Source organism: Lytechinus pictus, chromosome 19 (genome assembly GCF_037042905.1).
Source record: "Lytechinus pictus isolate F3 Inbred chromosome 19, Lp3.0, whole genome shotgun sequence".
Classification (NCBI taxonomy): Eukaryota; Metazoa; Echinodermata; class Echinoidea; order Temnopleuroida; family Toxopneustidae; genus Lytechinus; species Lytechinus pictus.
The window spans coordinates 5155550-5170086 of NC_087263.1; positions in this window are offsets into that span (position 1 = coordinate 5155550).

Consider the following 14537-nt stretch of genomic DNA (forward strand, 5'->3'; position numbering starts at 1 on the left):
CCATTTTTTTTTTTTTTTATATGTTGGATCTAATTCTTATATAGTATAGATCTACTACTAAATTATAATTAGGCCTAAGTTAGACATTTCAAGCTCGATAACGATACATAAATCTTTGAGTATTGCAGTGTTGAGAGTCACAGAAATTTCAATAACTTTCCTTCATCCACTTCATTCATGATGACCTAAAAATAGGCCCTAATAATTATCAAATAGATGAAATTATCTATAATTACCTCATTTCTTAGCTGATACAAAGCTAAGGTCACTCTCCGTATTGTCCTCGATGCTGTTGACAGATGTATTCCGTGTATTATACTGATGTTCGTAAGCATGGATCCCGTCGCAAAATATCGTAGGGTGATGAATACTTGCAGGCTTGCAGGTAGAGCAAAATTTCTTCTTGTCGGATGCTCAATATAGGGAGCGAGTCTGTTAATGATATGAACGCATCCCTGTCTGGAGAAGTTACTTCAGCATCTCGCTGTCGTCATAGATGTCCAAGGGATGCGTTCGATCTCTAAAGACTCGCTCCCGTCTCAGACAGCTGCCTGCTGTATGGCATACAATAGAGCAGCCATCTTGAAACTACTTTGCCGGAGTTTTTAGGACTTTGCCGTTGGTACAGGAGCTACGGCAAAACCCCACTTGATTTGCCAGAGTTTTTTTTTAACTTTTGCCGTAAAATACTCGGCAAAGTTTTATGCAATGGAAAACTCAGGCAATTTTTTTTTGCCGTAGTTTCCTGATTTTTTGCCGTAAAAAACTCCGGTAAAAGTTTTATGCAACGGGGCCCTTATCAGTCTTTTTGTCTTTCGGTGCATAATAATGCAAAGCTGCAGCAACCCTAATTCCCAATTGTTAGGGCGTCGTGGTCTTGTGGTTACGACTCTCGTCTTTCAAACAGGGATGTGCGTTTGAAACCCAGCCATAGTTTCCTTCAGCAAGAAATTTGCCCACATTGTGCTGCACCCGACCCAGGTGAAGTGAGTGGGTACCTGCCCTGGTAGGATTTATTCCTTGAATGCTGTAGTGCCGATATGGCTGCTCATCTACAACTGGGAAAACAGTATACCAAGTATCAAAGCACAGTTGAATATATGTACATGTAGTAACTGCTATGTAAATGGACATATTATTATTTAAGTCCCTCCAATCACATGGACAAACATTTTGTACACTTAACGCTGAGCAGCCAAATCTTCTATTTGTCGCCTTAGGCTTTATGGTCCTCACCCGTTCGTCAGTGCAAAGCTTTAACAAATTGGACACCATGTCCCTGCAAACACATGGACATCATCATCTATCTTCTAATTTATATATAAAAATTTAATTGAATATTTTTCACGTAGAATTCATCAATCTTTGATCATGCAAGTAGAGAAATCTCTGATACTGGGCTTTAGGTCAATCTAGAGCAGACTCCATGCTTTATTCAGGGAATCCCAGTATTTGTGTTTGGTTTTTGGAGCCAGGTAGTTTATTACAGATGAATAGTCCAAGTCCTTGTTTATATCAATCTGTCTTGTTCCCTTGTTTCATTGACAATAAGTTACCTTGGTTGAGACTGTCTCCCTTAGGGTACATGGGAAGAATCTCCTGTGGTACCCGTGTGATGCCCAGCAACTGTCAAGGATATTACCAACATCGGTTATAACTCCTCCATTGACGTCTTACAAATAGATTTGCATCTTTTCTTGCCTCTCTAGCTTTACAGATTTGTTAATCATCTTTTATTTTTCATCAATATAATTTTGTTTTTTTGCACTTCTTTAATCTGTCTTCTCTTGTTCCCTTAGTTGCGACTGTCTCTCTTAGGGTACATGGGAAGAAACTCCTGTGGTACCCGTGTGATCCCCAGCAACTGTCGAGGATATTACCAACATCGGTTATAACTCCTCCATTGACGCTCAAGAATAGGTTAGCATCTTTTCTTGCCTCTCTAGCCTTTTGGATTTTTAAACATTTTTTTTTTTTTCATCAATATCATTTTTTTTTTTGCACTTCTTTAATCTGTCTTCTCTTGTTCCCTTGGTTGCAACTGTCTCTCTTAGGGTACGTGGGAAGAATCTCCTGTGGTACACTTGTGATCCCCAGCAATTGTCTATGATGTTACCGACATCGTTAATGACTCCTCCATTGACGCTTAAGAATAGTGTAACGAAATGAAAGGTTTATTTAATTATCAGTGTTGTTTTGGAACAGCAAAGACTGTAGAATAATTTTTAACCCATATTTATAGTTGTATAGCGAAATTTAGTAATCGCTTGTAATCGATTATGTAGTGATTTTCTGTAAAAATGTAATTATGCCTTTTTGCTGAGAAGTATCGAAGTTTACAACTGTATAATTGTTTTAGCTCTTTATGTTTAATAATTTCACACTGTTTGGTTACACAAAATAAGTGACAATCACCATTGTCTTACTGAAAAGATTTATTCTATGACTTTAACTATTTTTAAATAGTGATAAAATTTTATGGCCTGACAAGCTCCCTCCTCAATCGATGAGCTAGATCGATACAGGTCTACTTTATGCTCGATCACAAACCAGGCTACTAGGCCTACAAGAAGTATTTTCTGCCCGAAACTCTGCTCAAGTTCTGTTTGATCCTGCTGCGCCAGGGTGAGCATGTATTCTAGTAAAGTTTGAAGAAAGAAATACTTCGTTTTCATGCCTGTCATTGTGTTGAGTACGGAGCTACAGAATGCATGGTCTGAAAAGCAGAAGCACGAAAGTGTTGGAAGTACTAACTGGAAAAAGTGAGAAGTACGGAAAATACTGACTTTACCGAAGTACGGAAAGTACTGACTTTACTGAAGTACGGAAAATACTGACTTTCCTGACATACTGAAAATACTGACTCGAGAGAAGATACGGAAAGTACTGAGTCGAGAGAATAGACGGGAATTACTGATCTTACCGAGATTCCGAGATGAGTGAGGATGCTTGAAAGTTCTTACCAAGATACTGAAATTACGGAAATACTGAATGCTGGGTATTCGGTCTTCAACATGGTTGTGCGGTTCCACGAGATATGATATAAGATATTGTGAAGGAGTAAAGAGTCAGAAGTGAAGAAAGACGGACTTTACATCAACTGGTTGTATATTGCAGCCGAAACGAACCAGCTCGTCAGGAACGAAAGTCGGTTCGGCTACAATAGTTTAGCATCTTTTCTTGCCTCTCTAGCCTTTCGGATTTTTTAATTTTTTTTTTTTTCATCAATATCATTTTGTTTTTTTGCACTTCTTTAATCTGTCTTCTCTTTTTCCCTTGGTTGAGACTGTCTCTCTTAGGGTACGTGGGAAGAATCTCCTGTGGTACACTTGTGATCCCCAGCAATTGTCTATGATGTTACCGACATCGTTAATGACTCCTCCATTGACGCTCAAGAATAGGTTAGCATCTTTTCTTGCCTCTCTAGCCTTTTGGATTTTTTCGACAAAGAATTCTAGTAAGGGAGAAGCCTCCCTGCTGAAAGACGCATCAGCAGGGTCCCGATTCCATGCAGTTTTGCAGTCTTTGACCTGTAATATGAACATCTGCACCCACTAGATATGGAGTTATTCACTCTCACTTCCAGAGTTGCTTTCACTGATTTCAGCGACTCTTTTTCTTTGATTTTATCTGTCTGGCAACGTGCCTGGCCCTTGCCCTTTGCTCTGCATCTCTTTTCTTCTTGTATTCCTTATGACCTTTTCCTTCTTCCACTTGTAATTCCTCCTCTCACTTGTAATTCCTCCTCTCTTTGCCTCTCCTTCCTTTCGGGTAGGAAACATCCACTCCATCTCCTGGATATAATCCTGCTTCAACAACAATCAAGTATTTCCTCCGTCTTCCTCCTCTCTTTGCCTCTCCTTCCTTTCCTCCTCTTCTATCATTACTTAACTTCCATTCTTTGAAGGTATCTCACTCATGGGGGTTTCTCTTCCTCTTATTCTATGTTGTTTTCTGTAATGTCTGAGGAGGGCCTTCTCCTCGTGTTCAAAATTACATCGTTTGCATTTGAAGGTTAAATCTGAGTCGTGCTCCCTCTGTAAGTGACTTCTGAGGCAGGTTTGATCCTCAAAGTCCCTTTTACATCTTCTGCAGTGTGGCATCTGAACGAAATAAAAAATGTAAACATTCATATATGACCTTGTTATTCTACACAAATTTAATGGAAGGCAACATGAGACTAGAGGATTACTCTTGTCATGGATAATTTTCATTGCCCTGATGGACTCTGTAGTTAGTCAATCTACCTCATAAATACGCCCACAGATCTCCAGGAGTGTAAACTCTGTCAGGATGTGTCCCTTTAGCCCAGCGATGTGGCAGGCTTGAATCAACATCCCAGAACGCTTGTACTGTTCAGGCATTCCAAGTTTCCACTGGCCGGCATGCATGGTTGTTGGATTCTCCATGAAAAACATTGGGGTGAAAGATAATGAATTGATCATGCCAGCATTAAAAGTTCCCTTGTGTATCTGCGCCCGCTGGATTTGATGTATATCTTGTGCTACGTTATCCAGTATTTGAATGCTTCCCGTGTACTGTACCAAAGGTGTCTATGATTTGTGCATCTGTCATCCCATCGATTTCATTATTTCTCTCAGTTCTTAATAAAAATACTTGATTTAATTCACTTTAATAACTTTTTATGAATTTCTGTTCATTTAGTATATTTTCGATAGACCCACCAGCTCGTTAAAGTCTTCCAAATTAACAATTTGTAGTGGTTTGAACTTGGCATTCCACAAGATGCCTTAGTCTTTGCTTTTTTGGTGCCATCGTATTTAATGTTGTATTCTTTCCTCCTTTAAGTTCCTGATTTAAGTTGTCGAAAAAGATTTTTTTATCTCAGATGCAAATTTTGTTTGAGCTTTGCGTGATGGATGCTTCGTCTGTGACTAGCCGACATATTGATTTCTTGGCAAAATTTTCCTGGACGATGCATTCGCCTGTATGCTGGTCAATGTGGCACCGGACAGTGGTATCATATGAGGATGAGCCTCATGAGTTGTTTTCTTCAAATCAAGGTATATTCAGCCTGGAATACCCCTTTATTTGAAATTATTCATACAAATAAATTACCACTTATCATAGCCCGATTTTTGGCCTCTCGTCTGCCGATGGCCTTTGATAATCCCTTCTTGTAAGAATCAATTGCTTCTGACACCTTCCGTACATTCCTCTCTGTAAAGCACGTATCCTCTGTGTATACTAAGAGGAACTGGGTAAGTTTGTTGAGATACTCCCAATATTTGTGTTTAGTTTTTGGAGCGTAGTGCTGCATGTTCCTGTTGATGCTTTAGTGAAATGAAAGAATTGGGTGTTATTTTTAAATTGGTAGGTTGAAAATGAAATGAAAATTAATACATCAAACTATTCATACAATTTTTCCTTTCGTTGGGAAGCGGGATGTGTCACCGATGCAATATTTGTCTCTCTCTCCCCTCCTCTCATTCTCCATCTCTTCTCCATGTTTGTTTTTTGAAGACCAAATTGTTATTTTCATTTGGGACTAGCCAACATATTAATTTCTTGGCGTAGTTTTTCATGGACGACGCTTTCGCTTGTATGCTGGTCAATGTCACGCCTGACAATGGGGCTGCCACACCTTCGTGGTGTCCTACTTCCTGATGATTAAAATGCCTCCATCATGTGGTTTCTCTTGGCAAGATCTTGTAAACCTGTATGCCAGTATATTTTCATGATGACAGGTTGTACATGTAGGTTCTTTTGCCAGTCTCCTCGGGAAGGAAACATCCACTCCATCTCCTGGACATAATCCTGTTTCATCTTGCAAAGATGTACATGATATGTCTTCGTATCGCCAACAACAATCAAGCGTTTCCTCCGTCTTCCAACTTTCATCTGTACCAGAATTCTAGCTGTCTGAGGATGATGATAAAAATACCAGAAAATAATTATATTTTTAACCAGTTGCAAAATTGCTAATACACCTGATTTTAAGGGGTCTTGAGATAGGTCATGCACCCCCCCCCCCCCCCCCCCCCGGCAGCAGGGCCCTGGGAACAATTTTTTCAGTGGGGGTGCTGACATGGGCTGAATTCTCCTAAAAGGTGGTCTGACGTCAGCAGCTATAGAATGATAAAAAGACTGCTTACAGTGCTGGCGACACATCTCATTTTCTTCGGCCCTCCCGTATCTTTTACATCGATCTCCCTTCAGTGTTATCGCCACACATCGTTGTCTTTCTTGCCGAGCTTGAACTGGAGCTTGCCTCCTTGGCCTTTGCGTGGCTCTCTCGCGTATCAGACGCCTAATGGCTAATCCTATAATGTAGGATATTAAAATAAGGACTTGATTATGTTCGTGTTTAGTTCATTTTGACAGAAAAAGAGGAGTATTGCAATCACTTGCATATAATATGATCAGACGGACAATTCAATTCATGGTTAAACCAAACATAGCAAAATATAATGACTCAAAACATATTTGCCTACAAAGATTAGGTAATAACAAAAAACAGAGCATACAACAACATAAAACATTCCTTCAGCAAGACATTGATTCACATAATGCTGCACTCGACCCAGGTGAAGTGAATGGGTACCTGGTAGGATTATTCCTTAGAGATTTTTAGCGCCTGTGGTTGGTCTGCTTGGATGATACTGGCTGTGGGCACAGTAGAATCTAATCATCTATTCTGTATAAGTAGGCCTATTATCTTTTTTTTTTAAGTAACAAAACTAAACTCATAACAGTACAAAAAGGAGATGAAATTTAAAAACACAAAAAAACACGAGGCGGCAATGAAGTGTTTACAATATAATTGCCCCACAACACGGGCAATCATAACACACCTAGATGGGCAATTGTAACACATGGATTTATAAAGGTTTATGCACTTGACAGATCCAAGATTTAATTTGAAACATCTAGCCCCATAATGTTACTAAACATGACAATGCTTGACTCATTTAAATTGTGTTTTTCTCTTGCTATGGGGAATGCTTTGACTGTTTCTTTTTAAGGTTGTTGTGGCTTCACCCTTTAAATCAATTTCTATTTCGGTTCCGCATCTACTTTAAATATTATATATATATAGCTACCCTGCATCTCATTTAATGGACGACTTTGGTAAAACATTACATTATGCTTTTCATCTTTAATGCATTCTCTTCCTATTAAAGTGATATTATTTCTTAAATATAGATGAAATGACCGCTTTTTCTTAAAAAAAAAACCAACATAACTTTCAGACTGGTGCTTGAACAATGATTGTGGGTTTCCAGTAAATATGTTGCAACTTATATTATACCAACCTGCTTTTTTGGTGTCCTTTTGGCAGGGCAGCCATTCTTCATCTTCATCTATTTTTCTTTACGTGTACCCCTGTCAAGCTGTTTTAAGAAACAATTTTTGTCATGTTTTGGGAGAAACAATATTACACATATTTATATCCATACTTTTCAATATTTTCAATTCCATACAACAATAGAAAATTTGTGCTGAAGCCATGCTGGGTGCCAAATCCATTTCAAAATCATTATACATTAAATTTAACAAAAATATAGGTTATTTAGAAATTGAATATCTTTTATTATCGATAGTATGATTTTTAATTTACATTACATATCCAGGAATCCATAAGTTCAAAGTTGACATTGTCATTGAAATCGGCTCAACATTGATGTACACGGTCTTTTAAATTGGATAACTATGGGTGTACATGAAGTTGAACATTAATTTTTACTTTTTACTTAGTTTTTATCCTGAACAATTTCCTGGTATTTCAAGAGTCTACCCTATCTGTTCTTTGCAAATTCTTGAAAAATATATTCCACATTGTCTTCTTTTAATGAGATTGGATTGACAATTTCAAAGTATGTATATTGATTCGGAAGTGTATTTTTGAGAATCAACTGTGCATGATTAAAGAATCACAAACAGTTGAGGCATAAATTCTGATTGTATGCAATCTCGATTTTTGATCCAGTATTTTATATTTAGTAAAAAATTCATTCACATGCATTTATAGTTTCTATTCTCATTTACCTTTGTGGTGACTCCCATTCTGCCTTTTGTGGTGACATGTATTCCACTTCCTGATGCTTCATCTTCATTGATCTTTGATTGAGTAGAAGGAAAGTTTGTACAATTGTATTTTTTAATATTTGCTAATTTTACATTCATTTGCTGTAGTATATGAATATATTAGGTTTTAAGAAAGTATATGTATAGGGAATTATTTATGTGAGGTTGGTCTTACATTCGTTTTTTGTTTTGTTTAGATTGGGATAATCTCCATGTAATCCTTGTTAATGTGTAACAAGTCTGGATCAATAGTACATGGTCCAGGGGTGTTTTTTTTTTCTTTTTTTTTTCAGCTGAATTTCAGCTTATATTTGGCTTTCCTCTGTACAAGAAGTATGGGAGCTTTTTCTATTTCAGACTTTTTCAATACTCTTCAGCTTTTTTCAGATCTTTTTATTTTTGACCACTCACACCCCTGATGGTCCTAGCAAGATGGTCCAGACCAGGCACCTTTGTATTATGCTAATCAGTTTCTGGGGTAGGCTGCATGCGACTTCTGCCAGATTCATGGTATGAGCAGTCCATTGTGCTGCGGTTTCACTAAAGTTCTGTCAAATCTAACCCAGAGAGCCCACGCCCACGAAGATAAGTAAAACACGGATCCAAGATGTTTACCCTGTCAAACAAGAAAAAATATAGGTTGGCTTCCGTGTACTCTTTCATTTTAAATGGATCGCCATTTTGTGTGTAATGTCGGCATTTTGTCTGCCAGGCATTTCGGGCCCCCGTCCGCTTCAGGGCTCTCCGGGTTACGTCAAATCTTGACTCAAATTGTTGTGCGTATTCGCAATTTAATATCCGGTTCACTTTGCTGACTAAGGCGACTCAAAACCTTGTGAAAAGCTGGCCGTAATAGTAATACATGTATGATTAGAATGGTATTTTGTGTATGATCATAAACCATATCTGAGGCCCAATTACACAATGACTTCTTAGATCTTTGTTTGAATTTGAAGCCGCGCAGCCTGCAGTTGCTGGCCTGTGCTGCCGACCCCTACGCTAAGCCAGACTGGCACGCTTTGTCCGTAACAAGTGCTTTGCTGTCGTGACCTGGAATTGATGGATTACGATAACCAATATATCACAGCCATAGTCATTTTCCTCCTGCTCTTGGATCTATGGGAAAACTATAATTTCCATGGGTGTTGTAGTTCACGAGAAACCAAATGCAACAAATTTTATCTGAGGAATACAATAAAAATTATTATGTTCTTTGGAGTCATTTATTTCAATATCAAGTCATATTTGCCCTTGCCCTTTTTAGATGATCTACACCAGGTCTATTTCAGAGATTAAGCATACATACATGTTGATACTTATAGTAAGTATATAATTTCCTTACTCTCCATGATTCTCTGATTATTTTGCCAGCCCTTTGGTTTGCATCGGTCTCCTGGGCCGACAAATAATATTTCCGTGCAGTACCGGGAAGATGAGCCATGAATGTCGCCACTTTATTGGCCTGCAGAGGTGGTAGCGTCCTTTTGCACCTTTTAAATGTAAGGTAAAACATAAGAAATACACCGGGTCTATTTCAGAGATTAAGCATACATACATGTTGATACTTATAGTAAGTATATAATTTCCTTACTCTCCATGATTCTCTGATTATTTTGCCAGCCCTTTGGTTTGCATTGGTCTCCTGGGCCGACAAATAAAATTTCCTTGCAGTAATGGGAAGATGAGCCATGAATGTCGCCACTTCATTGGCCTGCAGAGGTGGTAGCGTCCTTTTGCACCTTTTAAATGTAAGGTAAAACATAAGAAATACACCGGGTCTATTTTAGAGATTAAGCATACATACATGTTGATACTTATAGTAAGTATATAATTTCCTTACTCTCCATGATTCTCTGATTATTTTGCCAGCCCTTTGGTTTGCATTGGTCTCCTGGGCCGACAAATAAAATTTCCTTGCAGTAATGGGAAGATGAGCCACGAATGTCGCCACTTCATTGGCCTGCAGAGGTGGTAGCGTCCTTTTGCACCTTTTAAATGTAAGGTAAAACATAAGAAATACACCGGGTCTATTTCAGAGATTGAGCATACATACATGTTGATACTTATAGTAAGTATATAATTTCCTTACTCTCCACGAATCTCTTATTATTTTGCCAGCCCTTTGGTTAGCATCTGTCTCCTGGGCTGACAAATAAAATTTCCTGGCTGTACTCGGCAGATGAGCCATGAATGTTGCCACTTCGTTGGCCTGTAGAGGTGGTAGCGTCCTTTGCACCTTTTAAATGTAAGGTAAAACATAAGAAATGAACAGTTCATTATTTAGATTTGAATTAAGTTATTATAAAAAGCAATTGTACTCAGTATTTCATTTTTGTCTCAACTGCATAACAGAGTGAGACTGCATTTTCCAATGGCAGCGGCAGCGGTGACATTGTCAACATTGAAATTTTAAGCCTAGGTTGAATTATTAGAAACTGTCATAACTTGGGAAGTATAGAGTATCGAAGTGATGACGTCACAAAAAACTTTTTTGCATTTCAGCGTTTTTTATATCATATTTTGGAGATCTACATGTTCTTGTTACTTCCTCCTTGTCCTCTCAGCTACTCTGGTGTAGTGCATATCTTAGATTCGGCCTTAAGAGTGATTGAAATAAAAAAAATTCTTTGAATACATTTTAAAAAGGCATCATAATTTACTCACCTTGAAAGGTTTATTTCCGGAGCCAGAGCATGTTTCTTTTTGGCTTTTGGGGATCTACATACATTCACTTCCTCCTCCTTGCTGCTACTCGGTACATACATGTACCTTAGATCCGGCCTTTTGAGTGATAGTAATAAAAACTTGTCTTTGAATACATTTTAAATAGCATAATATACTCACCTTGAAAGGTTTATTTCTGGACCCAGAGCATGTTTTTTTTTTTTTTTTTTTTTTTTTTTTGCTTTGGAGATCTACATGTTCTTTTCACTTCATCCTCGTCCTCATAGCTACTCTGGAGTTGTACATTCCTTAGATTCGGCCTTAAGAGTGATAGAAATAAAAAAATACTTTCTTCAAATACATGTACATTACTCAAATTTTCATTCCAGTACACTTCAAAGAACATCATGATCAGAGTCATCAATTTTTTTTCCGGTGACTACCCAGAATTTTTTGGCAAAATCTTCCACGAAAGGTTAAAGGTCAAGTCCACCCCAACAAAATGTTGATTTGAATCAATAGAGAAAAATCAGACAAGCACAATGCTGAAAATTTCATCAAAATCGGATGTAAAATAAGAAAGTTATGACATTTAAAAGTTTCGCTTATTTTTAACAAAATAGTTATATGAACAAGCCAGTTACATCCAACTTAGAGAGTCGATGATGTCACTCACTCACTATTTCTTTTGTTTTTTATTGTTTGAATTATACAATATTTCAATTCTTACGAATTTGATGATTAGGACCGCCTTGCCTGAACCACAAAATGTTAAAATAATGGAATTCCACGTATTCAGGGAGGAATGAAACTTCATTTCACATGACAATGACGAGAAAATCAAAATATTTCATAATTCATATAATAAAATACAAAAGAAATAGTGAGTGAGTGATGTCATCAGTTCCCTCATTTGCATACCGACCGGATGTGCATATAACTCTTTTGTGAAATGAAGCGAAACTTCAAAATGTCATAACTTTCTTATTTTACATCCGATTTTGATGAAATTTTCAGTGTTATGCTTGTTGAATTTTTCTCTTTTTATTTGAGTCAAGTTTTTGTTGGGGTGGACTTGTCCTTTAACATTGGAAGGATGATAGATGTAAGGACCTAAGATGATTTTTGTTACAGCTTTGAGAGCTGAGAACTTTTTCTTGTTCCCTCGGTGCCCCATCCAATTGTAGTTGGTTGCAAGGTATGGCTCCATCAGTGTACAGAGAACTCTTAAACCCATAAGGGTATACTCTTCAAGTAGGACACCTACAAAGGGATCATGGCAGTGATGGTCTAGAATGTCTAAGAAAGACATGTCGTCAGTAAACTGATAAAACCGACAAGATTTGAAATTGTCTTTAGACCTCAAATTCTTTTTTGCAAGAATGTCATCTTCCTGGTTACTTTCGTCTTCAGTAGTGCTCTCCTCTTTTTCGGGATGGAGATCTCATACCGCATTACTCCTTGTCCTGGTCCTAGAATAGAATTGCAGACACCCTACAGTTCTAACACTCCAAATGGATGAACTGTATTTTTTTCTAGTTTTTCCGAGGAATCTGCAATCCTTCTCAGAAACAAGTTTTGCTCTTCAGAGGGGGAAACTTGCTTCTCTAACAGTTGAATCCTCTCCTTCTCCAACTGAATTAGTTGGTCAGATGAGGACTTGGTGGTGGCAGTGTCACTATCAGCAATGGCGATGCAGACATGCCAACCGTTCCCTTCTTAGAGTATTTGTTCCTCTTTTTTGCTATAAATACACCAATACCTTTTTTTTATGATTTGTTACTTTTTTTTTCAAATTTCTGATCATGGAGTATGTATTATACACAGCGCGTGACACCAGCGCCAGTCCAACAGTCCCAGACCGGTAAAAGTCACTGTCTGGCCAGTAAATTGTTGCATGAAAAGAACAAGTAAATTCTTGCCAATGAGTACATGCTTAAAAGAGTGAATTATCAAGTTTCAAGTAGAGTCATTCCACATGTGTTTTCACCGATCTCACACAACAGGCTCACGATTGTTTTGTTGAGATAAATTTTTATAAAAAATACTCTTTTTGTCAAAAAATGCTTTTTTTTGGTTGTAGAAGGTTTGCTAGTCTGGTGATGGTGGTGATGCAGTCCTGCTGTATTGTGTCCTTAGCAGAATAAACATTTGATTAACACATCATTGTAAGAACACCTGTATATTGATTATAAAACTCTAAGCAATGTCTTTTACACATGCGTATATGCAAAGATGATTTCCATCACACAAATTTTTTACTTGCGAACTTAGCTTTGATAATTTTTTTATTCAGTTTAAAACATAGATACATGATACAAAGGTCCAAGGACCAAACTGAACATGTTTACAAAAATTACACCATAATCGTAGATGGAAATTAATAGTAACAACTAAAACAGACTACTGAACATCGAACAAAGAAAACGCATTCAACAAGAAAACAATTATTAACCTATTAACGAAAACCAGTATAAGAGTAGAATTATTATTATAGAAGTATATCAAATCATTGCAGTATTGTACGTTTAACTTTTGCAGAACAAAATCATTGCGTTTCTACTTGATTGATTGTACCCTACCTCATTAACTTGTTTTTATTTAGTTGTATGGTGTTAAATCAAAATGCAAATATCCACTCTAATGAATGAAGCCATTTACCTAGGCCTTATGCTGGTATAAAGTGCTTCTTTGTCGTGTCTTCTCTTTGCCCTAGCTTTCAGATATGATTCTTTCTCTTTGATTGCTGACCACAGTGCTCTCTTTGTTTTTCTTCAGTCCATTTTTCCTTTAAAAACCGGAGGGATGTACTGGTAGTAAATCTAAAGCAGACTTGATATCAGTTTTTCCCATGAGAGCATTACCTCCCAAGTGAGCAAAGACATAAACTGCCTTGTCAAACGAAGTGTAATTCACGGAACATAAATCAGAATCAATGTGATGATTAACCGAAGCCAGCGAGGAGTGGATAAATACTGAATAAGACGGAAGTCCCCCGGATTTCGCTTAGGAACGAGCCCGACCGGGGAGCAGCAAAAGTTATTGAAAGGCGGGGATCAGAAAGAACCTGACATTCTACCCAAACTAACTTACTAACTATTGCCAACAGCAGATCCTTTAATATGCTCTCTAGCTGACTTAGATTACGCGAGGACACAGAGCGACGCTCACCCGTTGAAACCCAGTGAAAAACCAAACCTAAACCAGAAATAAGAAATGTCGCATTTTGCTGATTAGGATGTTGCCGAAGAAATGGGAGCATGCTGCCAAGTTTAATTGGGGATGGAGCCAGGCTGCTGCTTGCCGGTAATTGCAGCAGCACTGTTGCAGGTGTAACGGCAGATTTGGGGAAATCAGCGGATACCGTATCCGCCGGCAGATATCGTTCTAAATGGCCGATATCGTTTTTGGATTTGGTTCTATTGACTATACATGTAATATTGATTTGGACAGACAACCTTGGCAGCACGCACATGCGCGGCTCTGGCAATGTCAATCGCAATGGGGGGATTTTCGTCCGCCTTGGCTTTAGTGAATTTTTATTCAGGGGCGGATCCATACAGCTTTTGACAAAGGGCTCGATGGGGGTGAGGATCAATAATAGGAGAAATAATGTCTCGATATTTCATGTATTACATAGACCTGGCACATACGCCAAAACTTTGCTATTTATTATTATCAGATTTTGATGAAATTTCATCATTTTGTTTTGTGAATTTTTATACTATTTTCAGTCCGCAGTATGCATCAATCTCTTTAACTGTGCTTTTTCACATCATGTTTAGTGTCAGTTTGCCAGACTGTTTGGAGAAAATTTGCACCTC